We start from the raw sequence: 26491 nt of genomic DNA, 5'->3' as shown, positions 1-26491 counted from the left end.
TCCAACAATCTTGAAGGAGCTCCCAGAGATGCTTAGCACTTGTTGGCCCTTTTGCCTTCACTCTGCGGTCCAGCTCACCCCAAACCATCTCGATTGGGTTCAGGTCTGGTGACTGTGGAGGCCAGGTCATCTGGCGTAGCACCCCATCACTCTCCTTCTTGGTCAAATAGCCCTTACACAGCCTGGAGGTGTGTTTGGGGTCATTGTCCTGTTGAAAAATAAATGATGGTCCAACTAAAAGCAAAAAGGATGGAATAGCATGCCGCTGCAAGATGCCATGCTGGTTCAGTATGCCTTCAATTTTGAATAAATCCCCAACAGCGTCACCAGCAAAGCACCCCCACACCATCACACCTCCTCCTCCATGCTTCACGGTGGGAACCAGGCATGTAGAGTCCATCCGTTCACCTTTTCTGCGTCGCACAAAGACACGGTGGTTGGAACCAAAGATCTCAAATTTGGACTCATCAGACCAAAGCACAGATTTCCACTGGTGTAATGTCCATTCCTTGTGTTCTTTAGCCCAAAAAAGTCTCTTCTGCTTGTCGCCTGTCCTTAGCAGTGGTTTCCTAGCAGCTATTTTACCATGAAGGCCTGCTGCACAAAGTCTCCTCTTAACAGTTGTTGTAGAGATGTGTCTGCTGCTAGAACTCTGTGTGGCATTGACCTGGTCTCTAATCTGAGCTGCTGTTAACCTGCGATTTCTGAGGCTGGTGACTCGGATAAACTTATCCTCAGAAGCAAAGGTGACTCTTGGTCTTCCTTTCCTGGGGCGGTCCTCATGTGAGCCAGTTTCTTTTAGTGCTTGATGCTTTTTTCAACTGCACTTGGGGACACATTCAAAGTTTGCCCAATTTTTCAGACTGACTGACCTTCATTTCTTAAAGTAATGATGGCCACTCATTTTGCTTTACTTAGAATTTGTATTATGGCAAGAAAAAAGCAGTAGGACTATCAGCTGTGTATCCACCAGACTTCTGCACAACACAACTGATGGTCCCAACCCCATTTATAAGGCAAGAAATCCCACTTATTAAACCTGACAGGGCACACCTGTGAAGTGAAGACCATTTCCAGTGACTACCTCTTGAAGCTCATCAAGAGAATGCCAAGAGTGTGCAAAGCAGTCATCAAAGCAAAAGGTGGCTACTTTGAAGAACCTAGAATATAAGACATATTTTCAGTTGTTTCACACTTTTTTGTTAAGTATATAATTCCACATGTGTTAATTCATAGTTTTGATGCCTTCAGTGTGAATGTACAATTTTCAAAGTCATGAAAATACAGAAAAATCTTTAAATGAGAAGGTGTGTCCAAACTTTTGGTTTGTACTGTATAATATATATACATTTTTTTTATTTTTATTTTTTTTTTCAGATCATCCCCTTATCCAGAACAGATTTTCGGTTCCACCATATAATGTACAAATCAGCAATCCATACCGGCAAGACCACTTTTTTGGGAGATCACGTCGAAGAGAATTCACTGTATATATGTGTACATGCACACTCAGAGAGTGAAGATTTCTCCCTGGAGACTTATAAATTTCTCTTCCTTCCTACTGCCCAGGTAACAAGCCATATTTCCATGGAGATGGATCCTACACGACAGATTATATCTAGAGGTGCTTCTCACTAAATTAGAATATCATCAAAAAGTTAATTTATTTCAGTTCTTCAATATAAAAAGTGAAACTCATATTATATAGAGTCATTACAAACAGAGTGATCTATTTCAAGTGTTTATTTCTGTTAATGTTGATGATTATGGCTTACAGCCAATGAAAACACAAAAGTCATTATCTCAGTAAATTAGAATACTATAGAACAGCTTGAAAAAGGTTTTTAAAATCCGAAATGTTGGCCTACTGAAATGTATGTTCAGTAAGGCCGCGTTCCCACTATGCGTTTTTCAAGCGTTTTTGCTGCGGAATTTCCGCAGCGAAAACGCTTAAAAAAACGCTTGGTAATACGCGCCCCATGGTCCCCAATGATAATCCGCATGCGCTGTACACATGCTGCAGAAATTTCCACTGCGGATTATCATTGTGGAAAAATCTGCAGCATGTCCATTATTTTTGCGAATACGCGGCGTAATTGCCGCCATTGACTTGCATTGAATCGCATAATATCCGCATGACTACATGCGGATATTAAGCGATTCAATGTGCGGATGGTACCCGGGTTTGGAGAAGAGGAGACTCTCATCCAGACCCAGGTACCATAGAACCTGTAAAAAAAAAAAAAAAAAAAAAAAAAAAAAAAGAAAAACATTATACTTACCTTCTGATGGCCTGCGGTCTCCTGTACAGTGTGTCCTGGCTCCCTGGCGGCTCGCGATGGTGTAAAAGGACCTTCCATGACGTCATTTAGTCATATGACAGGTCATGCGACCACTAACGTCGGCAGTCGCGTGACTTGTCACATGACTAAATTATGTCACCGCAGGTCCTTTTAGACCATCGCGAGCCGCCGAAGACACCGTATGCACCAGAGAGAAGACCGGGGGCCATCAGAAGGGGAGTATAATGTTTTTTGTTTTTTTTAACATTTTTATTCTTTTTTTTAACTATTAACTTGGTCACACTATATAAATCCATGGCGGTTGCATGGATTTATATAGTGTGACCAAGTTGTCAAGCACTTTTCCAAGTGATGCTAAAATCGCTTGGAAAAGTGCTTGATAACCCGCATGCGAAAATGCATGCAAAAACGCTTGACAAACGTGGCGTTTTTCCTGCCAGGGAGATGCAGAAAAAATCCGGAGCATTTCTGCTTCGTGGGCACTAGGCCTAAATGTACTCAATACTTGGTCGGGGCTCCTTTTGCATCAATTACTGCATCAATGCAGCGTGGCATGGAGGCGATCAGCCTGTGGCACTGCTGAGGTGTTATGGAAGCCCAGGTTGCTTTGATACCAGTCTTCAGCTCGTCTGCATTGATGGCTCTGGTGTCTTATCTTCCTCTTGACAATACCCCATAGATTCTCTATAATAGACTCTCTATGGGGTTAAGGTCAGGCGAGTTTGCTGCCAATCAAGCTCAGTGATACTGTTGTGTGTAAACCAGGTATTGGTACTTTTGGCAGTGTGGACAGGGGCCAAGTCCTGCTGGAGAATGACATTTCCATCTCCAAAAAGCTTGTCAGCAGAGGGAAGCATGAAGTGCTCTAAAATTTCCTGGTAGACGGCTGCGCTGACTTTGGTCTTGATAAAACACAGTGGACCTACACCAGCAGATGACATGGCTCCCCAAACCAGCACTGATTGTGGAAACTTCACACTACACCTCCAGCAGCTTGGATTGTGGCCTCTCCACTCTTCCTCCAGACTCTGGGACCTTGTGGAGTGTGTCAATGACTGCCTCCTGGACATCTGTCAAGTCAGCAGTCTTCCCCATGATTGTGGAACCTACTGAAACAGACTAAGGGACCTTTTTAAATGCTTAGGAAGCCTTTGCAGGTGTTTTTTTGCTAATTATTTTAATTTACTGAGATAATGACTTTTGTGTTTTCATTGGCTGTAAGCCATAATCATTAACATTAACAGAAATAAACACTTGAAGTAGATCACTCTGTAATGACTCTATATAATAGATGAGTTTCACTTTTTGTATTGAAGAACTGAAATAAATTAACTTTTTGATGATATTCTAATTTTGTGAGAAGCACCTGTACACACACACACACACACCCCTCCCCCCACAGCCATATACAGGCTATAACAATACACAGACCACAACCATGTACAATACACACACATGCTAACAATGTATATATCATACATACCACAGCCATATAATGTATACCAAGACTATATTGTAACCAGATAGACAGACACCGGCCATATAAACTGTAATCATATATAGAGAATGACCACATACAAGACATATGCGGAATACATAAGTGTACAGATACAACCACATGCCGTACATACACAGTCTGTAACATACATATACCGAAACACAGCACTTGTACAGACTATAAGCTGACACACACAACAATTGTGTAACAAAGCTTGGGGGTCCCAAGGCAAAGTCTCCATCAGGGACCCTAACCAACCATGGACCTCTCATATGTCAAAAAGGCTCCTAAGCACCAGAGTAGCGGTGTGCAACTGCAACCCCTACATCCAATTTTTTTTTTATATACATATATGTATATTAAAAAAAATTTGGATGTAGGGGTTGCAGTATATATATTATAATATATTACACACACTTATGTCACTGGCAGCCTCTCGGGACCGCTTCATCCATTACACAAAAATACCAGAACCTCGACAAACCCCAATACAGTGAGTGGGATCCAGAAGGTACAAGAATGAGGAGGGGCCCAATGCCGCTTCCAGGGTAGCGCTCCCACTGACTACAAGGTGAAGACTGGCACATTTGAGTGAAGCAGAGAATAAATAGAGAATTTGAATTTTCTTCCTCCCCGACATCTTGGTCAGTGCTTTAGTCCTGTGTGGTACCTTAAAATCAGCACAAAATCTCCTACAGGCTCGAAATAATGCTGACTCTGCACAAATGGTTTATTTTGCATAAAGGAAAGGAAACCTTTTACAAAAAAAACCTCAAAATTCACCCTGGCACCCGACAAAGCCTGCTGATCATCTTACAAAAAGTCCAGATTTATTTACACCAGGACAGTGTGAAAAATTATAGTACCCTATGAGGGGGTTATAAAGAGTCACCCATAAAATAGGGCAGGGATATTACTACACAGATTTGGGACATACAAGTCTGAAAATACATCACGTTGCTGCTATGGGGCCCAGCAATGAACTGTTCATCTGCGACCACTGGTGGGGTTAGCCCACTACACACAGTAATCCATATATCTCTGTGCATAAGGTTCCCCTAGAGACATATGCAGACAGAAGTATTTTTTTTTTTTTTAAATTGAGTCTGTCAGGACAAAACTACTATTGAAACCAAACACAGGCACTTGGTGCACCCCTGGTGTAGCCAACCAGTTCAGTGCACCTTGCCACCTACTTGTTTTCCAAGTATCTGGGTGCACTTCTGACTCAAGTAAAGCCAGAGCTGTCAATCATGGAAGACAGATAAGAGATGGATGGAAAACAAGTAATTTTAGGAAGTGCACTGTATTGTTTGGCCACACCAAGGGTGCACCGAGCTCCTTTGTTTAGTTTGAACAGTCATTTTGTGGGGCACAAAAGGCCAATGCAAAGCCTCATCTTACTCTATGGTGGACAGGTTCAAGGGAACAAAGTTAGGATTTGATCAAATACAGGCATATAATGTTTATTTTAATTAGTTGTGCCCCTTAAACCAGCAGCCGATAATCCAGAAATTGTAACAACCAGTCACCTATCAGATCTCCTACCAGATAAAGTGAATTTCACTACTCATCATAGCAAGGCCTGTGACATCATCCAACCACAAGGTGACCACCAGATCTTCCCACCTAAAAAAGTCTCTTCCAGTAACCAAACATCTCTAATATAAAAAACAATGTGGAACAATAAAACTATTTGCAAAAAAAAGTCATGTTTGATTTAACGTTGAATATTTCTAGAAAAGTAGGAAATCATAAAACGAGTTAATGGACCCCAGTTGGCTTACAAGCTTCCTTAAAGTGTGTCTCGGGATTACAAACAGAAGTGGACGTCTCGGAAAACAGGACGCGAGGAGTAAAAGGAAAACTGTAACCTCCGGGAAGAGTCTTAACAGTTCCACAGAGACGTATAATCATTCCCCATCCACCCTCGTAGCCCAGGTCTCTATAGTCCTCTTATCTTGGGTTCATTGATAATGAGCATGTCCTGGTTTCTACAGTACTTCAGGGCCCAAAACCTTTACAGCAAAGTCATCACTGGCACCAAAGTTGTGTCCATGCAAAAAAGTTTTAACACCTAAAACTGTTTATTATCAGGAACTCTTATTCCGGTAATGTTCAGGTAGAAAATATTCCTCCCTCGTGAGCAAGGACAATGGAGGATTAACATTCTTCTCATGCATTTCTTTACTAAAACCTGGAGCAGCAGCCAAGGATTAACTGCTTCTATGGCGAGGAGAGTACGAGAGCCGTGCTCCTACAGCCCGCGGGAACGATGAGCGTCTGCACCTCTAGAGTGTAGGCCATGCTATCGCTTCTCATCCCCAAGGCCTCCAGGGTCTTCCGACCTTTAACAGGCCATTTCTTTACAGTAACTTTACACATTTATATCCTCAAAGTGAAAAATTGAAACTTTACATTTTAATTCTTAGGTTTTTAGTAGAAATCATGCCTAGTGGCAAAATCTTGGAAATCCAGTGTCGTCACTTCAGTATAAAGATTGGTGGTCTCTACTGACCCACTATTTGACAACCCTCTTTTAAAGAGGACCTCTCACTGGATTTTTTTTAAATTAATTTAAACAGAGTCCCTTTCCAATCGCTGATGCTCCACTGATTCTAGAACAGGTTTTCTTTTTTTTTCCTCTGCCTCTCCGAAAAAAAGTGTACAAATTTTCCCTTCAACCTACTGGGCTTATACCAGAGAAGTTCTCTCTGGGTGTTAGCTTTTTCTCCTCTACGACGCTGGCAAATCAAAACAAAGCAACCATGTTTTGATTGGCCGGCATGATAGAGGCGTAAAAGCAAATATCCATAGAACTTGTATACACCCACTTGGTTGAAGGGAAAATTTGCATCTTTATTACAAGGGGCATAAACTTGAAGAGTAGGGGCACAAAAGAATAACTGTTAAAGAATCAGTCAAGCAGCATTAATTGGAGGAGGTACGCTGTTTCAATAATAAAAAAAAATTAAAAAATCCAGTGAAAGATCCTCAACTGCTAATATTACAGTTTTGACATTTTTATCACATGATTGATTACAGCCTTTCAGTATTCAGTCAGAGCTGCTGTCAAAAGTTAAAAGGGAAGGTGTCATTAGAAGATGAACTATTGTTTAACTTAGATATTATTTATATATTTTTTTAATTTTTACAGGTTTTTCCATATCTATTTTTCAGAATTTTTTTTATTTTTTATTTTTTATTTTTTTTTTTACACACAGGCTGTTGGAGTTATTTGAACATGTTCTTTCAGGAAGTTCACATGTACATACAGTGCCTACAAGTAGTATTCAACCCCCTGCAGATTTAGCTGGTTGACACATGCGGAATTAACTTGGCATTGTGACATTTGTACTGTAGATCAGCCTGGAAGTGGGAAATGCACTGCAGCAAATTTTGTTTTTGTTTTTTTTTTTTTTTTTTTTTTAAACGTAAAAAGTTAATTCAGAGTGTCATTTATTATTCAACCCCTCAAACCACAAGAATTCTGTTTGGTCCCCCTAAAGTATTAAGAAGTAGTTCAGGCACCAAGAATAATGAGCTTCACATGTGTGGATTAAAGATCTCTTTTGCCAGCCTTTTCTGACTATTTAAGACCCTCCCCAAACTGGTGAACAGCACTCAGACATGGTCAACATGGGAAAGACAAAGGAGCATTCCAAGGCCATCAGAGACAAGATCGTGGAGGGTCACAAGGCTGGCAAGGGGTACAAGACCCTTTCCAAGGAGTTGGGCCTACCTGTCTCCACTGTTGGGAGCATCATCCGTAAGTGGAAGGCTTATGGAACTACTGTTAGCCTTCCACGGCCTGGACAGCCTTTGAAAGTGTCCTCCCGTGCCGAGGCCAGGCTTGTCCGAAGAGTCAAGGCTAACCCAAGGACAACAAGGAAGGAGCTCCGGGAAGATCTCATGGAAGTGGGGACATTGGTTTCAGTCAATACCATAAGTAACGTACTCCACCGCAATGGTCTCCGTTCCAGACGAGCCCGTAAGGTACCTTTACTTTCAAAGCGTCATGTCAAGGCTCGTCTACAGTTTGCTCATGATCACTTGGAGGACTCTGAGACAGACTGGTTCAAGGTTCTATGGTCAGATGAGACCAAGATCGAGATCTTTGGTGCCAACCACACACGTGACGTTTGGAGACTGGATGGCACTGCATACGACCCCAAGAATACCATCCCTACAGTCAAGCATGGTGGTGGCAGCATCATGCTGTGGGGCTGTTTCTCTGCCAAGGGGCCTGGCCATCTGGTCCGCATCCATGGGAAGATGGATAGCACGGCCTACCTGGAGATTTTGGCCAAGAACCTCCGCTCCTCCATCAAGGATCTTAAGATGGATCGTAATTTCATCTTCCAACAAGACAACGACCCAAAGCACACAGCCAAGAAAACCAAGGCCTGGTTCAAGAGTGAAAAAGTCAAGGTGTTGGAGTGGCCTAGTCAGTCTCCTGACCTTAACCCAATTGAAAACTTGTGGAAGGAGCTCAAGAATAAAGTCCACATGAGACACCCAAAGAACCTAGATAACTTGGAGAAGATCTGCATGGAGGAGTGGGCCAAGATAACTCCACAGACCTGTGCCGGCCTGATCAGGTCTCATAAAAGACGATTATTAGCTGTAATTGCAAACAAGGGTTATTCCACAAAATATTAAACATAGGGGTTGAATAATAATTGACGCACACTTTTATGTTTAAAATTTAATAAAATTCAACTGAGCAACATAACTTTTTGGTTTGTAAGATTTATGCTTCTGTTCATAAAACCTACTCTCGTTTGCAGTTTGAAGACTCTAACTTATTTGCATCTTATCAAACCAGCTAAATCTGCAGGGGGTTGAATACTACTTGTAGGCACTGTAACTAGCTATAGACTGCCATTATCTTTTCTTATTGTAGAGTCAAATAAGCATGTGCAAAGGTCATTGTGAAGGAAGAGGGTAAGGAAGAGCTGTGACATCGCAGATTTATGAATGCTGTGTCATCAGCCATGTATAAAGGTATTACTTGCCATTATAACCCTGCCTCTGATGATAATGAAACTGCCAAAAAGTCTTCCTGAAAGGACGGGAAATGTCCAAAAGGTCCCCAGTGGCCAGTGTGAAAATTGCAAGATTAATATTTATTTATTTTTACAGATTATGATATATTGGAAAAAAAAAAAATAGACATCGCTCCTCAAAATGTAAATATAAAAACCTGATTTAATTGACTAGTCATTTTCTGATGACACATTTGATTTCAGAAGGGGTTGTCCACTACCGGGCCCTTACATAGGTCAATTTCAGCCCATGAACAAGCGCCAGTTTGAATACAAATTTGATCAGCGGCCAGATCATATGGGCCAACACAATCATTAATACAATCATTACATCCTTATAGAGTACAGATGTCGTCATTGTGGCGATGTGCTGCCGACAACGATGATTTTGCGCCTGCGCAAAACGATCCAATTAGCCCAGGAATGAACATTTTTCTTGTTCGTCAGCTGATCAGCGCCATATGGTCACGAGGCAATAATCAGGAACGAATAGTCTTATAAACGCTAGCTCACCGATTATCGTCCCTTGTAAGTGAACCTTTACTTAATAGGGCCATGGGACCGGAGGGACACACTTGGTCTTTAATTGGTGCTGGTATTTCGTGATGAGCGTAATGCAGGCAGCGATTACTCTTTTGTCGCCTCTGGTTTCCTGCAGATCACCGAGGTGGAACAGACTTATTGTTCACATTACTTTGTGTTTTAGTCTGAGCTCCTCGGGGTTCACTCCTTTCTTGATAAACCAGAATTAGTGAAGTGTGTTAATGACCATGTTGTATTAGAAAGATTTTTTTCTCTCTTTAGACGTTCCAGTCTCCTCATTTGTAGTGTCGGCCGGGGCTTAGAAACCCTCGGTGGTAGAAAACTGCAAAAGGGATTGACGTCAAGCACAGTGCACGTAGATACATGAAACATCATTCCCGGCCATAGACATGTCCCTGGACTACTGTAATTGGCATGTAATTTGTAAAGCAAGAGCTAGCGGAGCTGCGGCCAGACATATCTAGCGGAAATAAGATCAGACTTGAGTAACATCCTACCTTTTTGATCAACGCTATTCACCATAAGGATCACAGTGGCAAAATAAAAAAAAATAACTTATGGCCATAGAACCTAAAAAGCAGAGTTCTTGCGTGGATACAAGCCGTTTCCTGTCCATCCCAAAAATGTTAACACTCAATCTGGCTGAACAAATGGAGAAAACAAAACTTCACTGCTGCCAGACAACTCATCAGGCATCTTGAAATCCAATATGCCTTACTCCCCCCAAACACAAGGCATAATATTGAGTTTGGAAACACAACATGAAAGGTGTTTAAAAAAAAGTGGAAAAGTGGTCCCCAAAAACAATAAGAGGAGCCAGTACTGACCATCCCCGAATCCAGCTCCAAGTCTCCGCTGCTGCTCCAGTCTCTTTTTTGGACTCATCGGTGATGCCCTGTCGACAGTGATGAAGCCAAATCATTGTGCTCGGAGGCTCTGCCGATGTAGATTTCGTGAGCTGCTGAGCTCAAAGATTGGCTGCAGCGCTTTTGACATGATATCACTGCTGCAGCCAAACAATGCAGATCAGGGCAGTGTTGGGGACACAGCTCTGGATCCGTAAAGGGGAAGCAATGGTCAGGGTTTTTTTTTTGTTGTTGTTTTTTTAATCTTACTGTTCCAGCAGGGAAAAGTTTTCTGAAAAGTGACAGGCCCTTCAAAGGAAAACTTGTCACATTGCACACGCAGTCCGACCTGACGACAGAAAGCTTTAGAGAAGGAGAAGCAGAGCAGAATGATGTATAGGTTTGTTGTAAAAGTTTCTGGAAACCTTACATTTTATTAATTGAAATTGCTAGTCTTTGTACAAGGCCACGTTCACACGTTCAGTATTTGGTCAGTATTTTACATCAGTACTTGTAAGCCAAAACCAGGAGTGGGTGATAAATACAGAAGTGGTGACGTGTTTCTATTATACTTTTCCTCTGATTGTTCCACTCCTGGTTTTGGCTTACAAATACTGATGTAAAATACTGACCAAATACTGAACGTGTGACCGTAGCCCAAGTGTGAGTCCAGTGGACGGTCCTATTCAGTGATTGACAATCTTCCCTGTATGCCTGTGCATGCAAAAATAGCTGTCAATCACTGAGTAGCACCGCTCACTGGACTCCTATGTATACAAACACCAGGGATTGAAGTGAATAAAATACAATTTATATAGGTTTGTTGTAATAGATTCAGTATATCCTTCAACTCAGCGTCTCCTTTATACCATGCTGCCCACAGATCAGGCGGCATGTAGAATGTGACAGGTATCCTTTAAAGGGACGGTCCCTTTAAAAAAATATATATAAATATTTGTATGTAGATGTACAAAATAATGTAGAACTAAGATCTTGAACAGAAGATTACATGTTTTCTGTTGACACATTTTGACAATTTATTGTGAGGGACGTTCTGAAACGTTGTATAAACAAGTCTTCGGGCAAATTCTGTGACAAATATGTGACCATTAACAACGTTGACGTCATTGGAAAATGTGCTACAATTAAGAACCCTAACAGTTGGAAACGTTTAGGCAGCCTTCTGGGCTATTCAGCTTTAATGGAATAAAAAAAGAAAAAAGAAAAATACACATCATTTTAAAAAATAAAATTCTTGGACAAGCTTTCCGCGAGCATTTTTTCTTGCAGATTACACAAAGCAGTTTGCAAAAAATTATAGTATAAAACAATTTCCCTATGGTCTGGCAATAAAACTGGACTTAGGTGCCCGGTCTCTGGACAACATTACAATTTTATTTGCCTTTTAAGAATTTGCAGCCAATAACAAGTAGTCACATGAGCCACAGATTAATTACCAAAGCAAGTAAGGGCATCTTCATTCATTGGGGTCACCCATCAGCCTCCTTGCCTTAGAAAGGGGGGGGGGGGGTCACCCATCAGCCTCCTTGCCTTAGAGAGGGGGGGGGGGGGTCACCCAGCAGCCTCCTTGCCTTAGAGAGGGGGGGGGGGGGTCACCCAGCAGCCTCCTTGCCTTAGAAAGGGGGGGGTCACCCAGCAGCCTCCTTGCCTTAGAGAGGGGGGGGGGGTCACCCAGCAGCCTCCTTGCCTTAGAAAGGGGGGGGGTCACCCAGCAGCCTCCTTGCCTTAGAAAGGGGGGGGGGGGTCACCCATCAGCCTCCTTGCCTTAGGGGGGGGGGGGTCACCCATCAGCCTCCTTGCCTTAGAGGGGGGGGGTGTCACCCATCAGCCTCCTTGCCTTAGAGAGAGGGGGGTCACCCAGCAGCCTCCTTGCCTTAGAGAGAGGGGGGGGTCACCCATCAGCCTCCTTGCCTTAGAGGGGGGGGGGGTCACCCAGCAGCCTCCTTGCCTTAGAGAGAGGGGGGGGGGGGGTCACCCATCAGCCTCCTTGCCTTAGAGGGGGGGGGGGGTCACCCAGCAGCCTCCTTGCCTTAGAGAGAGGGGGGGGGGGGGTCACCCATCAGCCTCCTTGCCTTAGAGGGGGGGGGGGGGGTCACCCAGCAGCCTCCTTGCCTTAGAGAGAGGGGGGGGTCACCCATCAGCCTCCTTGCCTTGGGGGGGGGGGGTCACCCATCAGCCTCCTTGCCTTGGGGGGGGGGGGGTCACCCAGCAGCCTCCTTGCCTTAGAGAGGGGGGGGGGGGGGTCACCCAGCAGCCTCCTTGCCTTAGAGGGGGGAGCGGGGTCACCCATCAGCCTCCTCGGGAGTCATCCATCAGTTGTTATGCACTTGTCAAAATTAAAATTACATAAATCTTCATTTTGGCCGAGTATGCGTGCCATTTCAATAGAGAATGGGGTAATAATCGGGTGCCACATGCTGCTACTCATCGTCAAGGAAAGCAAATAAAACAAGAAAAATCCGAGCCTTGGCTACTTCCCTACGAGGCCTAACAGTTTATCTGATGGTCCCACCTGGATAAGCGATGTCTTCCAACAAATCTCATAAGCCTACAGCTACTTTTAGAAATTCTACTGACTAATGCATGAATGGCAATTAATTGGTATACCACCAGGACCTATTTCCGCAGTCTTCCTAATTGTAATGAACGAGACTGTGTGATCTCTGTTACAAGCAGCACGAGCATCTGATCTTACAAATTAAATATCGGGAAATGGCACAAACAAATTACAAAACTGACCCAACAAGCCGACACTAAGGACCAGTATTACCAGTCTGCTGTTCCCAGCCATTTTATGGCTTAAGGCTTCCTCATTCAATTACCTAATGAGGCTGATGGGAAGAGAATATGTGACTGGGGTCTGCCCTGATGACATCTCACAGGGCTTCCTATTAACTAGTCCATAGCCAGAAGTCAATCACATCATTAAGAATACAGAGGCACGGAAATCATCTGTAATGCTACAGTCACACATCCTGTGAAGTGTGTGAGCGGTCTGATTTTTTTTTTTTTTTTTTTAATCAGATAGCACACAGATCCATTGTATATGTCCTAGTCTGATCCTTAAAACTGGATCAACGTAGGACCTGCTCAGAGTCTCATGGATGTCACATTCAGATCCGTGATTTTCATAAATTTGTGAACAGATTCATGCAAATGGTCTCTTCAGAGAGGAAGAGGACTAGAACTATATAGTAAAAGTCTCCTCACCTCAGCATGTCAGGCTTGACATGTCACTCTCAGCAAGGAGAAACGTTACCCCTTGGATCCTGAACAGATCCATTAAACTATTTCACACATATGATTGGCAAATCGGCAGTAAAGCAAACTTGTTAGTTCCCAGTCTCTTAATATATAGTATTCAATATCAGCATAATAGACAGGTGTGCGTTATATAGGTGACACTACCCCTTTACATGACCCAGTTTATTTTTCTCTCCCTCCTCCCCACCCCTCAACACGTGCAACTCTGCATAAAAACCCAAGTTGGGCAGCCTGTGGCAGAGGGTAGTCTTTTCAAGACAGCCATTGGGCACAGTAGGACAGGCTGATGGCCTACAGTCGCCTTGGTGCATCCTCACCTGGTGGAGACTCACGGACTCCTGCACAGTCAAGATCCCCAACTCCAGTAACAGCCGCACAATGAGGAACAACTAAGAGCCTCGCGCTCGGGGGAGGACCCAGCCGCACAAAGAGCCTCGCGCTCGGGGGAGGACCCAGCCGCACAAAGAGCCTCGCGCTCGGGGGAGGACCCAGCCGCACAAAGAGCCTCGCGCTCGGGGGAGGACCCAGCCGCACAAAGAGCCTCGCGCTCGGGGGAGGACCCAGCCGCACAAAGAGCCTCGCGCTCGGGGGAGGACCCAGCCGCACAAAGAGCCTCGCGCTCGGGGGAGGACCCAGCCGCACAAAGAGCCTCGCGCTCGGGGGAGGACCCAGCCGCACAAAGAGCCTCGCGCTCGGGGGAGGACCCAGCCGCACAAAGAGCCTCGCGCTCGGGGGAGGACCCAGCCGCACAAAGAGCCTCGCGCTCGGGGGAGGACCCAGCCGCACAAAGAGCCTCGCGCTCGGGGGAGGACCCAGCCGCACAAAGAGCCTCGCGCTCGGGGGAGGACCCAGCCGCACAAAGAGCCTCGCGCTCGGGGGAGGACCCAGCCGCACAAAGAGCCTCGCGCTCGGGGGAGGACCCAGCCGCACAAAGAGCCTCGCGCTCGGGGGAGGACCCAGCCGCACAAAGAGCCTCGCGCTCGGGGGAGGACCCAGCCGCACAAAGAGCCTCGCGCTCGGGGGAGGACCCAGCCGCACAAAGAGCCTCGCGCTCGGGGGAGGACCCAGCCGCACAAAGAGCCTCGCGCTCGGGGGAGGACCCAGCCCATCAACACTTTATATAGACAAATCAATTATCTCAATTAGTAGGATGAAATGCTTCATTCTTCCCATGGTAGTGCTGTAGGGGAATTATCTACTCATTCCTATGGATCCTCCTCAGATCACTACTGATTGTTTGGGATCCCAGTTGGAGGAGACCCAGTGATCATCTGATAATTTTTTTTTTTAAGTAACAAGCAAGACATTCACCTCTACAGTTCCTGCGCGTGTTGTCACCCTGCTGTCGCAGGCTCTCGCTGGGATGCATGGCTAGATAAATGAAGAGCCGCCACTCAGGATAGCATTTTACCAGGGACATGTATTGATTTGCAGACATGGTTTCTCTAGAAATTCCACTCACTAAATCTCTGCCAAGCACAATTATACTTAACCATCAAAACCATTCCACATAGCGATGACACATTCCAGGAGGGGATACGTTTCCACTTCCTACTCAGCTGTTCCTCTGACTGAATGTCCCATTTGCACTGGATTCTGCTACTCACGACATCCATGTACAGTTACATTGCTGCCCTGCAAGGCACGGACCACAGAGAGCTTTCCAAGGATGCAGAGGAATAGCCCAAGCTGATGGACAAGTGATGGCTTGGGTAATCAGTAAATTATTCCATAAAAGAAAGGGTGGATATTGGCATTAGACGGAGGTCTTCACCATAGCAAGTACATTTATATAGGATAGGTCAGGTAAGATATTAACCTTATACGCTGCAAGGTGAAGCTATTCCATGACGGCCAACCACCAGACATTAATACAAACCAAACGTGACCTACCCAGAACATTATACTCACCACATTATACAATCTGCTGCGCGATAAGTTACTTCTGGTCAGTCATGTAATTCTTGGTCATTATAAAACAGCAGGCGGGTGTCCAGGACACATGCTGGGAGTCCAGTCTTGTCCCAGGAACTAGTAGGACCAGCTCTAGTCTTCTATACTGTTCCTATAGCATTCTCCTCCGGCTCTGCGTGTAGGTTGGGCTGATTTGCTGGAAAGCTTGCGTGTAACCTGAGAGCTTTAATAGGTCTGGCATTTAAAGGGACAATGCCTGCTTTCAGGGTATTAATGAAGGGAACACAAGAGCGCTCAGTAACGTTAAAGAGAAGCCAACAACCACATCTGGCTCCATTTTACGAGACGTTTTATGGAGAAAACCTCTCTCCCCACAATCTATGTCCTCTATGCGTGTAGTGTTACCCCGCCTGCCATAAGCCTGTAAGGGGCACAGATTTCACCAACGCGAGTAGTGAACAAAAAGAATACAGGATACTCTGGCTGCCAACTTTCCCCATTTAGGCAATTTATAGGGGATTTGTCATCAAAAAATTACTTATCTAAATCAGGTGCTTATGTAAATATATATATTTTTGTAATGTTTTGGGTTCATTTTTCATATGCAGTATATTTATAAAAAAAAAAAATCAAATCTATTGTGACTGGTGGATCCTGTGTTATCTACTGTATAAAGATCTGTAATCTTGTCTGTAATGATAATGAGACTGCTGAAAAGTCTTCTGTACACAACAGTATAAATAGAATTTCGCTTAGTGGTCAGTGTGAAAATTGCAAGTATTTCCGATTTTTTCAAGCTTCCCTGCTATGGGACGAGCCAAGCTGTCACATGACTCTGTAGAATTAAAGTGATCCTGAAAAAGCCGGCAGAGGACGATGCATCTCAGGTGACTAGTCCAAAAGGCCGGTCTCCGGCAGTTTCTCTGCCCTGCTTCCCCTACGTATGTGTATAGGGAGAAACTTGTCACTCAAGGGGAGCAAGGTGGAGAGAAGCCGCTGGGGGCCATGACGCTCAGATGCCTAGTCCAAGAGGCAGGTCTCTCGTGGCTTCTCCCTGCTCCGCTCCCCATCAGTGACAGATCTCTCCATAAGTGTATGGGGGAAAGACCTGTCAGTCATGGAAAGTGGAGTAGGAAGAAGCCACCGGGGACCATGACGCTCAGATGACTAGTCCAAGAGGCAAGTCTCTCGTGGCTTCTCCCTGCTCCGCTCCCCATCAGTGACAGATCTCTCCATAAGTGTATGGGGGAAAGACCTGTCAGTCATGGAAAGTGGAGTAGGAAGAAGCCACCGGGGACCATGACGCTCAAGTGACTAGTCCAAGAGGCAGGTCTCTCGTGGCTTCTCCCTGATTGTCCTTAATCCAGTTGAAGAGCAGAACAACCAGGCTCTGTCCATCTCCACAGAATTGAGGTATGAGGCCCCACATTTTTGGCAGCAGTTGGGGTCTCAGAAGTCAACCCAGACTACACTCACCCATATATATCATAGCATGGATGGAGAAACAACCATAACTTCTGCTTCTAGTCGTGACCGCAGAGATGCACACCAGGGATTGTAGTATATTATAGTGCATAAAACTCCTGTACCTCCCATCTGAATGGCGTCACTGATGTCTCATCATCACTTCTCTGCGCCTCACCCTCAGTTCTAATACAGAAAAGTGATTAAATATAATTATGTCCTCTATGGGGATAAGTGGCATGCAAATACATATACATGAAGATGCAACCCAAGTCTGAACGCTATTAACCCTCACATCACATCTGATTATTTTATATGTAGATTTCATAAAGGGTATTTCCACTTATGTCAATAAGCAGACCATAGAGGCGTATAACAAGTGGTATAATTGGCAATTCTGTAGAAAGAGACATGGACCGGACATCCAAAAATCATACGCTGATCTAATGCCCCTAGGTGAAAATTTACAAAACTGAACATGAGGTTCTTAGTTTAACATTCTGTTCAGACAGTGTGAAGCCCACTGCCACGTCATGATGAACCTCTCCATGGGTCTCTCTCTTTCCACAACATTGGCACTGGTATAAGTGGGTATTACCTTAAAGCACACATATCAAATTCTGAGCCAAATCTGGCCCGCAGGGTGGTTTTAATTGGCCTGCAAGACAAAAACCACCACCCCTATGTGGGGCCCATTATTCTGTATGGAGGACTACGTGGGGCCCATTATACTGTATGGAGGACTACGTGGGGCCCATTATACTGTATGGAGGACTACGTGGGGCCCATTATACTGTATGGAGGACTACGTGGGGACCATTATACTATATGGAGGACTACGTGGGGACCATTATTTTGTATGGAGGACTATGTGGGGCCCATTATTCTGTATACTGGCTGGCCCATGACTTTGTCCACGTTTTCCATTTTGGCCCTCTGTGTGTTGGAGTTTGAGATCCCTGCCTTAAGACACTGTGCAGGTCACTATCACAATGTAAAGGTCTTAAGCCCCCCCATACACATTAGATGGCTGTCAGGTAAAGAATGGTTTGGCCGATCGTTAGGCAGGCATCTAGCTCGGCCGTCTCTCCCATACACAGGAACGCTCATTCAGCCAAGCTTTCCTGTGTTCTCTATGACGGAGTCGCTACCAGACATCCTTGGCGGCTTATGTCCAGGAGAAAAAAAAAGGATGGAAAGTCAGAAAAATCAGGCATGCCGAATCCTTGACTCCCCCAACAATCAATTGTCTGGGGCTCCCATACACATTAGACTGATTGCTGAATCCATCGATATATCGGTGGGTTCGATCTACATTAGTCTAATGTGTATGGGGGCTTTACAATTTTACATTGGGACTTCACATCAGACACATTTCTGGCTGAGAGGAAGCATGATGCAGCAGCAACCTTCCTTATACTTTGTCACAAAACCGGTGATCAGAAAAGCAAAGCCCCGTGGCTAGCCAACTCTAGAAAACATAAGGAGGACATGGACTGGTCTTGTTTTCCCAAGGCTTCTGTAGTAATGTTTGCTTTTGGTGCTTTGCTATATCTTGTAGGCGGACATGTTGACGCGTGTTTACTTTATGACTGTTATTTTCCTGTCCTTTAATGTATATTCAAACAATGACAGTCGGTTACGTCACCACCGGCTACCGCCACCTGTATTCTGTATTAGACTAGGTTCACACACCTATTTTCAGCCCAAGTAATATCTGGGTGCACAATGCTCTCCAGACACACAGACTGACCACTGTTGGCCACTGTGCTGGTCCACATGCGAAGAAAAACAACATGACATGACAGGTAGCTCCCGCACCCATCTACGATGCATCTGGACCCAGTAACGTCTACAATTCGGGGTCATGACTGGCCCCACCGTATCAACGACCGTGTGACCCCCGGCTTTAAGCCAGTTTCAGACGAGTGCGATTCATTTTTTCTACCTGTTTTACAACTGCAAATCCTGGCTCATCCGGATGTCACCCAAACCCATAAGGATGCCAATGAATCTTATTGGAAACTGCTGAAACGAAGGTGGACTCACACTTTAAGGCCATGTTCCCCTGTAATGTTAACAGTAGGGGTTGATTCATCAACGCTTTTTTGCCCGAAAAGTGTCGTAAATGTTTTTAAACGTTGCAAAACTTTTTTTTTTTTGGCAATGTGGAGTTGCGCAAAAGATTTGCCACTTTTGGCGTTTTCACACCAGTTTGAACCGGCTCTGCCGAAATGGGCAAAGCTGGGGAGGACCTCTTGGGAAAAAAAAAAAAACATAAAAATGAGAATCAAATACCCAAAAAAATGGATTACTCAAAAAAGCAGCATAAAAAACCCCTGAAAAATTGGTCACTTGTAGCCTGGTCACAGGTCCTTTATTAAACACCATACTAACGGACCCCCACTGCTTTATGAGAGGTTACTACCTTGGGAGTACCCCTTTAGGTTCTATGCCGGGATGTCAAACTCAAACACAGAGGGCCAAAATTGGACAAAGTCGAGGGCCAACAATAATACAGTATAATGGGCCCCACATAGTCCTCCATGCAGCATAATGGGCACCACAAGGGGTGGTGGTTCTGGTGTCGCGGGCCAAATAAAACCACCCTGGGGGCCAGATTTAGCCCACGGGCCAGAGTTTGACATGTGTGCTTTATGGGGATCATATGCAGGTAGCATGCAGCACTGATATAATCATGTGTATGAATGGGTGCGTCTGGTGGTGGCTACTGATTATAAACTGTAGTAATGAGGTTCTTTCAGTCTTATCATGCAGATAACGCATATCCACAGTACCTGTGGGGAGATCACTAGTCAAATATTGACCGGCGCACATTCCTTCTTGGAATTCCATTTCCCACAATGAACTACAGAAGCCGATTACGGACAGCACCAAAGTATCCGGACAGCACCAAAGTATCCGCTGGATCTCAGAGAAAGTGACTGATAAACCATCTATGTGAAAGCTTCTCCTCCCCCAGCTGGAGACTATTGACCACAAAGTTGATAACAGAGAACAATAGCTCACACTATCAGAGACTCCCTAAAGTGGATAAATGTTCAGTGGTTGTCCATTAGAAAGGCCTTCAGAGATGCACATGGAAATCACAATTATGTTTGGCATTGTATTCGCATTGTCTTTACAGCTGTATGCAGGCATTGTTCTCTTCCATCAGCCCCATCACATTCAAAAATACATCATACGATGTCTATTCATAGGAAACTATTCCTAGATTTGAGCTGGGCATTCTCATGAGATAGATGTCAGACGACCCCTCACCCCCTCCATACACTAGCCCCGAGCATTCATGCATTTTCAACAGGGGGGAGAGGAGAAAGGTATCTGCTATCGGCTTATGTCCCCTGGAAACGAAAGGATTGGCGTTGAAATGCTAACAATTAGATTTTCCTCTCCCCTGAGTTAGGAAAGCCCCATACAAATCAGATAGTCACTCGGACATGCTGAAGTCAAGACATGGGGTCCAATTCATCATTTGCATAGAGGGGGGGGGGGTGTCACTTTTCTTTTCCTTGACTGATTGAGCATAGAAGTTTTTTTCTCCAGCCTCAGTCTTCCATGTCCAGTCAGCAGAGGAGAAGATTTATTTCTTCTCCTGTCACAGCCCTTCTCCAGCAGCGCCAGTACATGTGCTTACACTACAGCTCCTCTGTCAGTTGACGCACAGATCTCAGGAGCTGTGTTTCTTCACATTGCAGCTCATCCTGACACGCGACTAGGACGGGCTACCATTTGAATTATGTGATGGGGGCCATTTTATTACATTCTTGTAAAACAGGCCTAGGCACCAATCTGAAGTAGACATGGTGGTGTTATGGCACCAGTGCAGGTCTTTGGGTGCATACACATATGTACTGTACATGTATTCACACCATGACCAACTTCCTTGGTAAAGTTTTGCATGCTTCCCTAAACTCAGAACTGCCCTCATTTGTCATGAACGATCACATTGCTCTGGTGCTGAATTACTACTGTGAGCATGGAGTATATTAGATGTGCAAACAGTCATTTGGTGAAACAGCACTCCATGTGGTCACATGGAGATACTGCAGGATTCTGGCACAAACTGCAGATTATCAGCTAATATCACAGTTTACATTGGTATAGTCACAAGATTCACTTTCTGGTAGACAAACGGGGGTTCACATACTTATCACAATACTGGCTTTAATTGGAGTTTTCTTTTAACGATGTCACTATTACTAAATAAATTGTGTTTAAATTTCTGCTTGCTGTCAGTGGATAGACATTCTTGCTTGCATTCAGACAATACTTCTCACAGCTGAGGTTTTGTTACAATTGTATCCAACCTGAGAGCTAATTATGACAGCACAAAACTCTAACCTGTCCTGATATTTTGCTACAGTGTGTGGCTCACAGACCCCATCCCAGAATACATGCAGCTGTTGCAAACCCTCAGCTGTGAGAAGTATAACTTCTGGGCAGAGCTTTTAGCTTTAGATTATATTAGAAAGTTGCAGAACTTTTCATCCCCTTTATGTAGGGAGTGCACTTCTATATGCACGCAAGAGCGGATAAATTAAAGGCACGGCCTGTCCCAGCATGCAGTGTCAGGCCCCTCTGCCTGCACGGTGTGGTGAAGCGAAGCGTGCAGAATGCCCTATAGGGGCTAGTCCTTGTTTGCTTACCCATTAACCCTTTCCACCATTTGCACTCGTGATGCCAAAAGCAAGGGTTTTGTGCAACCGATTTCACAATTTGGAGTGGTGTCACATCTCCATCTTGGTTATCAATAGAAGAACCCCAATATTGAAGGCCCTGCGCCACTTCATGCTTAAAAGGTTTGTGCAACACATCACTTCTGCATCAGGGCGTGAGCAGCCATAGTTGTCGCTCGCCTCCTGATGCAGAAGTAAGTGGCGCACATACCTGCCAAGATGTGTGCACGATTGACAGGTATGGTGCATGTCCTATTCAAAGGAATAGAAGCCCATATGCAGCTTTGGAGGAGTGGCCACTAGTGATGAGCGAACGTGCTCGGAAAAGGAGTTAACCATGCTCGAGTCCTAACCGAGCATCTTCAGCATGCTCGTATATTATGTTCGAGTAACTGCGTCTGCATGATTTATATCTGTGAGCCTAAACACATGTGAGGATTCCCTAACAAACAAGCAATCCCTGCATGTTGTCTAACAGCCGCAAATCATGGAGATTCAGGGACTCGAACATAATATACGAGCACTCCGAAGATACTCGATTAGGACTAGAGCATGGTTAACCCCTTATCCGAGCATGTTCGCTCTAGACTAATGGCCACCAAATGTGACAGGGCGGCAGTATTCTGCTCCACACACTATTTACTTGCGGATGATAACACCTGATTCTGGGGACTTGGACCTCCCACTGATATTGATGACTTATTCTTAGGACATGTCCAGTATGTTACATCAGTATTTGAAAGCAACAACCAAAAGTGGGTGAAATATGAAGAAGTGGTGACGTGTTTCTATTATACTTTTCCTCTGATTGTCCCACTCCCGATTTTGGCTTACAAATACTGATGTCAAATACTGAACGTGTCCTTCGGAGAGGTCATCAATATCAATGTGATGGAAACCCCCTTTAATGGTTTACTTCTTTGTCTGATTAGACACAGAGATAAAAAGATAAAATCTGATCTGTCCGAGGCCACCACTAGGGGGAGCTCACTACGTTTGTCTTTATTTTAGTTCAACCATAGGTAGACCGTTTTAGCATTTGTGTCTATGCAGCAGATTTGGAGCTTTGTAGAAGGAAGGAGCTCCTGCCACAATAAAGAAAGAAAGAAGAGAAGATTAAAGGGAATCTGTTCGTGTCGGCTGCAGACTTTGGCGACTAGGGACACATACGGAGGCTGACTGTTCCCCGGCAGATCCCAGGACAGGGGCTGACTGTTCCCCGGCAGATCCCAGGACAGGGGCTGACTGTTGCCCGGCAGATCCCAGGACAGGGGCAGCGATGTAAGATTTACCGTCAAGTCCCGATTTGTTATTTTGTTTATATGTCTACAGGAAGTCAGCAGATTGCTTAGTCTCTTAGGTAAGATATTTACATAAGTGACACGTAAGAACGCAGATTAGAAGACATACGTCTTCTGGTATGCAGCTCCACAGACATTTACCAGGAGCCGGGGAATTTTCGAAAGTTTTCGTATTATTTTTTATTGGTTGTATAGAAACTAATGGCCCGGCTACTAGAGAACATAACACGCTGCTCCCAGATTCCTATACTCCGCTCACTCAATCACTATGTTCCCTCCTTATAAAATAATGACACTTATAGTAGTATAGTAATAGACAACCCCTATAGAGTGTGTATCAAGTATAGAATTTATCACCTATTCAAGATGAGAACTTACCGATTGCCAAGACCCCCACTGATCCCAAGAACGGGTCTCTTGAGGGTTCCAGAGGCTGGTCCCACAATGAGCGTGAAGTTATCCCCTATCTTATGGATAGGTGGTGACTTCTAATCTTAGTATATACTCAAGGTTTTTTTCCATACTTTCAGATACTGTTATCTATATTATAACTTTACTGGGAAAATTTGGAAAGCAATTACCGGAAATTACAAATTTTGAACCTGTAATATGCTCCAGAGCTGCATTCACAATTCTGCTCATTGTTGTTGGAAAAAGTCAACAAGTTGTCGTCAGATACTCACCTGAACAGATTAAGTGGCACATACAGTGTTTTCCCACTGAGTATTACATTGGGGTTACTGTTGGGATCCCTGAAAAAAGGGATCACCGACAATCACTGTGGCCGCTGTTTGTGCGCTGTCCTGGCAGGATTCATCTTTTTCACACATGCTCAAAAAACTTGGTCTGCCGAGGATTTGTGCACATCTAAAGACTAATACTAACAGGATAGGGACCAGACAATGTCCACAATGACACCGGCATCCTCAGTCGGGTGAATGGCTCCCGTTTTTGAGGATATCAACAGAAACCCTGACCTGGTGCTCAGTAGATCGCACTCTACTACTGTGAAAAGAGTCTGAGTGGAGCGAGCGCCTACTATGCAAGGAAACACCGTTTTTCCCCTCACTGCGCCCGGAGAAAAGACAAAAATCATAGAAAGCTCTGTGCAGACTCTGAGCGAGCAGGAAAGGATTTGTGATTTCAGCTGTGAAGCCCATAAAATTGTGAACGCATCTCTGGACAGCAAAACTCGTGTCACAAGTATAATAATTCTCGGTCCGAGTATGGACTAGACCAAAACTCGAGTCTCAAATATTTCCAGTCCGGATATTGCGATTCGTACTCGGACCGCGACTGGTGTACGTGAGATATTTGCCTAAGGGGGCGACCAGAACCAGGGCGGCTGGGGGACCTCTGCGATTTTCAAATTGCAGTTTATTTGACACCATGAAGTGGAATATGAGGCGGCCATATACCAGCAGCATATACAAGGGAAACACATACACCCTCCAGTACAGGACTACTACCCCCAGAATCCGTGCACTGAGCGTCCGAGTACTCGGCACCATCACTACAATGAGGTCCCATCTGACGCTATTAATCCGGCTGGAAAGTCCTCCTCTTCCCTAATACTGCTTTAATGGCAGAGTAAGGCAGTAATAACCCCACATTACTGCGGCATCACTGCATCCACTGGGACTTGTAGTCCTACTCTGTACACTCACATCAGCAACATGCCATCATGGAGGTCGGTGGGGATCACATACAAGGGGCTGGTAAGTAACACACACATATCACTGGTAGTAATAGAAGTAACAGAGATCCCCCCCCATCCACAGATTAGGACTTACCAGGACTGATCCCAGCTCAGGACACACACGCGGGACAGAGCCTCATCTCCTGCCGGACCGGACCATGCTGCAGCTACAGGAGGGGGAGCGACCGGCAACGGGATCTCCAGGCTGAGCGCTCAGTGAGGAGGAGGAGTGAGACAGGGAGGAGCAGACACCGCACCTCCAGGGTGATTACTACAGCAGCTGTGAGGGGCGGCTGCACGTGTGCTCAGTGCTGTGCTGCCTGCACTAACCTGCTATAGGGGATCACCAGAACCAGCTACAATTGTGCTCAGTGCTGTACTGCCTGCACTAACATGCTATAGAGAGATCACCAGAACCAGCTACAAGTGTGCTCAGTGCTGTGCTGCCTGCACTAACCTGCTATAGAGAGATCATCAGAGCCAGCTACAAGTGTGCTCAGTGCTGTACTGCCTGCACTAACCTGTTATAGGGGATCACCAGAACCAGCTACAATTGTGCTCAGTGCTGTACTGCCTGCACTAACATGCTATAGAGAGATCACCAGAACCAGCTACAAGTGTGCTCAGTGCTGTACTGCCTGCAATAACCTGCTATAGGGGATCACCAGAACCAGCTACAAGTGTGCTCAGTGCTGTGCTGCCTGCACTAACCTGCTATAGAGAGATCATCAGAGCCAGCTACAAGTGTGCTCAGTGCTGTACTGCCTGCACTAACCTGCTATAGAGCATTATCAGAGCCAGCTACAAGTGTGCTCAGTGCTATGCTGCCTGCACTAACCTGCTACAGAGGGATCACCAGAGCCAGCTACAAGTGTGCTCAGTGCTGTGCTGCCTGCAATAACCTGCTATAGAGGGATCATCAGAGCCTGCTACAAGTGTGCTCAGTGCTGTACTGCCTGCACTAACCTGTTATAGGGGATCACCAGAACCAGCTACAAGTGTGCTCAGTGCTGTACTGCCTGCACTAACCTGCTATAGAGGGATCATCAGAACCAGCTACAAGTGTGCTCAGTGCTGTACTGCCTGCACTAACCTGTTATAGGGGATCACCAGAACCAGCTACAAGTGTGCTCAGTGCTGTACTGCCTGCACTAACCTGCTATAGGGGATCACCAGAACCAGCTACAAGTGTGCTCAATGCTGTGCTGCCTGCACTAACCTGCTATAGAGAGATCACCAGAACCAGCTACAAGTGTGCTCAGTGCTGTACTGCCTGCACTAACCTGTTATAGGGGATCACCAGAACCAGCTACAAGTGTGCTCAGTGCTGTACTGCCTGCACTAACCTGCTATAGGGGATCACCAGAACCAGCTACAAGTGTGCTCAGTGCTGTACAGTCTGCACTAACCTGCTATAGATATCACCAGAACCAGCTACAAGTGTGCTCAGTGCTGTACTGCCTGCACTAACCTGCTATAGAGGGATCATCAGAGCCAGCTACAAGTGTGCTCAGTGCTGTACTGCTTGCACTAACCTGCTATAGAGGATCACCAGAACCAGCTACAAGTGTGCTCAGTGCTGTACTGCCTGCACTAACCTGCTATAGAGGGATCATCAGAGCCAGCTACAAGTGTGCTCAGTGCTGTACTGCCTGCACTAACCTGCTATAGAGAGATCACCAGAACCAGCTACAAGTGTGCTCAGTGCTGTGCTGCCTGCACTAACCTGCTATAGGGGATCACCAGAACCAGCTACAAGTGTGCTCAGTGCTGTACTGCCTGCAATAACCTGCTATAGGGGATCACCAGAACCAGCTACAAGTGTGCTCAGTGCTGTGCTGCCTGCACTAACCTGCTATAGAGAGATCACCAGAACCAGCTACAAGTGTGC

The 26491-nt window shown here is 45.3% G+C and overlaps 1 protein-coding gene across 2 annotated transcripts in view; it reads right to left on the bottom strand.

Annotated features, from left to right (window-relative positions):
* Positions 1-24830, bottom strand: part of LRRC8E (leucine rich repeat containing 8 VRAC subunit E) — a 38857-nt gene extending 14027 nt beyond the window's left edge. Inside the window, exon 1 of one of the 2 annotated variants that reach the window (XM_073653869.1) lies at positions 24695-24830. The gene's annotated coding sequence lies outside the window, so the exon portion shown is untranslated. Of the gene's footprint in view, positions 1-15433; positions 15648-24694 lie in introns of those variants that run through there. The other variant, XM_073653870.1, reaches the window with a different exon arrangement.
* Between the last annotated feature and the right edge of the window lie 1661 nt (positions 24831-26491).

The sequence above is a fragment of the Phyllobates terribilis genome, unplaced genomic scaffold (assembly GCF_046119375.1).
Source record: "Phyllobates terribilis strain yellow unplaced genomic scaffold, ASM4611937v1 Scaffold_11__3_contigs__length_659146591, whole genome shotgun sequence".
NCBI lineage: Eukaryota > Metazoa > Chordata > Amphibia > Anura > Dendrobatidae > Phyllobates > Phyllobates terribilis.
This window is presented reverse-complemented; position numbering and strand designations above follow the sequence as displayed.